This window comes from Panthera uncia (genome assembly GCF_023721935.1).
Source record: "Panthera uncia isolate 11264 chromosome A3 unlocalized genomic scaffold, Puncia_PCG_1.0 HiC_scaffold_12, whole genome shotgun sequence".
In the NCBI taxonomy this organism is placed as follows: Eukaryota; Metazoa; Chordata; class Mammalia; order Carnivora; family Felidae; genus Panthera; species Panthera uncia.
The window spans coordinates 38,916,663-38,920,911 of record NW_026057579.1 but is presented as its reverse complement, the minus strand read 5'-3'; positions in this window follow the sequence as shown (position 1 = coordinate 38,920,911).

Sequence of the window (4,249 nt, the reverse complement as noted above, 5' to 3'; positions counted from 1 at the left end):
CCCCCACCTCCGGGCGCCCCCACCTCCGGGCGCCCCCACCTCCGGGCGCCCCGACCTCCAGGCGCCCCCACCTCCGGGCACCCCGACCTCCAGGCGCCCCCACCTCCGGGCACCCCCACCTCCGGGCGCCCCGACCTCCGGGCGCCCCCACCTCCGGGCGCCCCCACCTCCGGGCGCCCCCACCTCCGGGCGCCCCGACCTCCGGGCGCCCCCACCTCCGGGCGCCCCGACCTCCGGGCGCCCCGACCCCCGGGCGCCCCCACCCCCGGGCGCCCCCACCCCCGGGCGCCCCCACCTCCGGGCGCCCACTTCACCTCATGTTACCCCCAGACAGCCCTTGAGGGAGGCAGGTGTATCTGGGAGAATAGTCCTGAGGGTTCCAGCCCCGCTCCGGACTCCAGCTGCAGTGCTCCCCGAGCGGTGTGCCAGTTACCAGGAGCTGTAGCAGGACCCGGGTGTGCTCCCCAGTCCCTGGTCAGGACGCCGGCCGCGGTGCTGGGCTCTGTCCTGTCGGGGTGGCTCGCATCTGGGGCCAGGCTGGAGGAGGCCACGCCCAGAGGGTGGAAGCGGATCCCAAGCCTTAGCAATTAAGATCCTTGGCAGGATTCATTTCCTTGTGGGTGTGGGACCGAGAGCAGCTTTCGGTGTCAGAGAAAAAGGGTTGACTTTGGGGGGTTTTGGTTTGTGTTTATTGGTCTTGGGGGATTTTTGTTCTGTTTATTTCGATTTTTTTTTCTTTTTCCATGGCCAGTCAAAGCACACCCACAGCTGGGAGAGGCCCCTGGGTCCCCGCCACGCCCCCCCCACCCCCCGTGGGTCCCAACGAGGCGATGATCGCGCGGGAGGGCAAATGACAGCAGAGGGAGGGCCTCTGGCAAGAACAGGTGTCCACAGTGAGCTCAGAAGCCCCGCCCCTGTGCCGTTGCCTCCTGTGCTTAAGGTAGGGGCCAGGGGGTGACCCCACCAGAAGGGGGCGTCGGTGCCCCGTCCCACCCTTCCCGCCGCCCCAGGGGCCACTGAGTGTGAGAGTGTGACGGCCGATGGCACAGCCAAGGCTCAAGCCCACACGTGCTGAGCGTGGGTCCGCGAAACGGCCACCACTGTGCTGTGGAAGCGGCTTTTCCCCAGCCAGTGGCAGGAATACCCGCGGGCGGGCGCCCCCACCCAAGAGCAGCCCAGCCGGTGAGCAGGGCCATCCTCGCACCTTCAGCCGGGCCCCCGCAAAGGCGCCTCAGGTCTGGACCCGCCGGCCTCCCACGGCTCCGGCTCAGCCCTGCTCGCACCCGACGGGGTCCGGTGGGTGCCCGCCCAGCACCCGGCCCTGCGTTTCCCTGCCTCGGGGACGGCCGGCTGCCCCTCGGTGGCTTGGTGCTGACGTTAGTGCTGGTTCGTTCACGGGGACTGTGCAGATGGCTGGAGGGCTCTGCAAAAGCGGGTGGCGTTTGCGAAGGACAGAGCTGAGCGGAGAAGCAAGGGCTTTGGGATCCCACTCCCTCTTTTGCAAAGTGTTGGAACGTCGCTGATCTCTCCGTCCTCCCCTGCACCCACCCGAGGGAGGGGTGTTGGACGGGGGAGCGGGTGCAGTCCTGGGACCTGGGGCTGGGGGGTGGGGGCAGGGTCTCTTTCCGGTGACTTCCACAAAGGAGCATTAGAACAGCCTCTGTTAGCAGGAGGCCCCACCTCGGGTGTGGGGAAGTCGGCGGGGCCGGGGTCTCATGAGGGCTGGGAGGGCACAGGCAGTGGTCCCGCCTCAGGACCCCCCCCCCCCACCAGGCCCCAACTCCAGGGAAGCAGTCCATTCCGAAACACAAGAGCGTTTTCTGCGCAGTTTTCGTGTCTTGAGCTCATTAAGCAAATCAGGACCCTGTCTTCCCAGCCAAAGTTCCTCCTCATTTCTGGACTGTGCGAGGCTCTTCGGTCACACATCCCACGGGGTTGCATCTGGGGTGATTGCGTTCTGCTGCTGTTCTGTGTACTTTTATAAAGATACTCCTTTATCCCTCATTTCAAGACGTGAAGTATAAATAAAAAAGCATTGACGACATTCAGTGGAATGTCATTTTACTTATTTTCGGCCTACATTACTTCCTTAGAAAACAGCAGACAATAGCAGGAGCCTATTGGGCAGCTGCGGATAATCCTTTTCGCGTTAAATGGTTTGCTACGAAATTCTTCTTCTTTATACAACACTTAGGACGCTGTGTTGATTTTTAAACTGTGCAGATAAGTTCTTTTAGCTGTGAGATTCATTTCAGGATAGCAAAGACGCACTATACAACACTTGCTGTAACAAGGCAGGGTGGAAACTTCTGGCTTGAAATTTTAGTCCTAATTCTCACTAAAGTACAAATGACTGATATTATTTCCATGCCTCAGAAGACGCTGTCATGGGGGCTCCTGGACGGCTCAGTCGGTTAAGCATCCGATTTCAGCTCAGGTCATGATCTCGTAGTTCATGAGTTCGAGCCTCACATCAGGCCCTGTGCTGACAGCTCGGAGCCTGGAGCTTGCTTGGGACTCTGTGTCTCCCTCTCTCTCTGCCCCTCCCCTCCTCACTCTGTCTCTGTCTGTCTCTCTCTCTGAAAAATAAATAAACACTAAAACAATTTAAACAACATATTTATAAAAAAAGAATAGGCTATCATGGGGGAGGTAGCAAAGAGGGCGGGGGGTGAGTTTGGGGGTCCCAGAAGCCACGCTGGCCAAGGGCCACCTCTCTCCCAGCACCTGAGGGACAAGTTCGTTCCCTGGAGAGCATCACTTCCTCCTCTCAAAGCTTCGGGCCTAGAATATGAAGAAAAACATTCACCCGAAAAGTCCTCGGGAAGGAAAACCTTCGAGGAAGCAGGACCTCGTAAGAGCATATCCTGGTTCCCCGAATGGAGAGTCTGTTTCGCAGCCCGGGAAACGGCCTCCGCTGACACGGCGCTGCTGGGGCTCCGCTGTGACTCTCGCCTCTGCCCCGGGCGGGTGAGGGCGCAGGGCTCGGGGCTGGAAAGTGAAGGTCAGAACGGGGACGGCAAGGGGGCAGGAGGTGGGGGTCCGGTGAGCAGATGGCTTCGCGGTGCCCGCAGAGGGTCCCCAGGCCGCCCGAGGTCTCGTGAAGCCCCTGCCGCGGAGCTCCCCACGGGACCCCACACGGCCTTGCTGTCTGAACCAGTGATCTGTTATCAAACATGTTTTTAAAAGCAAAAAATCTGAGAATTTTGTAAAAGCTTTGACCCCCCCCTCCCCGCAGTAATACGTAAATTAGAAAACAAGCAAAGTTTGGAACCCATTTTATTGCATTGCATGAAAATTGATATCCGTGATGCAGACAGAATATAAAATCCATCTGGACAAAGACACCCCCTTTTTTCTCATGGAAATTAAACCATCACTTATGGAAATAAGTTTAAATGAACTGTAAGATGCGTGGTACGGGACAAAAGGTAAATATCCGCTATGCTCCAGAGGGGAGGTTGAGGAGGCTGTAATCACTTGTGCAGGAGGGCAGGCGGAGCCCCTGTGGCCTGGGGCCCACGGCCAACCCCACACACCACCCGCCTTGGAAGTGGTTTCCCGGGCCTCCTGCGGTGGTCCGGCCTCTCGGGACGCGGTCCCATCGGTAAAATCATTATTGCCTGAAAACAGGCATAGACTTCTCTGCGGAGGGCCACACAATGTCTTGGGCTTAGAGGGAGCTGTGGTCTCTGCCACGGCAAGTGGCCGTGGACAGATGAGCACCAACAAAATTTCATGCCCAAAACAGGCAGTAGGTGACATTGGCGGGGACACCACCATCGCTGGCCCCAGGGCTCAGAGTGCAGACTTCGTCCATGGGTGGGGCTCGCAGCTGGTGACCCACCTGAGCACGGGGTCCGCAAGCTGTCCCGCCGGGCGGAGGCCACGGGGAGACCCTTCTGCCGGTGGTAAGAACCCAGCAGGGACCGTGGTGGTTTCTCACGCTAACCCGGGCCCCACGTGGCCGTCCCGGGACCAATGGGACGGACACGACGCCGTGAAGGGAGCCGGAAGAGTGGTGGCCCCGGGGCGTGGCCGGGTCGGGTCAGTCCTCGGATGAAGGACTTCGGTCTGGGCAGGGGGGATGGAGAAGCGGGGAGCACTCGGCCCCACCCTCAGGAGTGCTCGCGTCCACGGCCCCGTGTGCAGGGGATAGGCCCAACTCGCCTCCAGGGAGAGGACAGCCGGCCCTGGGGACGTGATCCTGGGCAGAGGGGAGATGGGCAGAGCAGCCCCCGGACCCGTC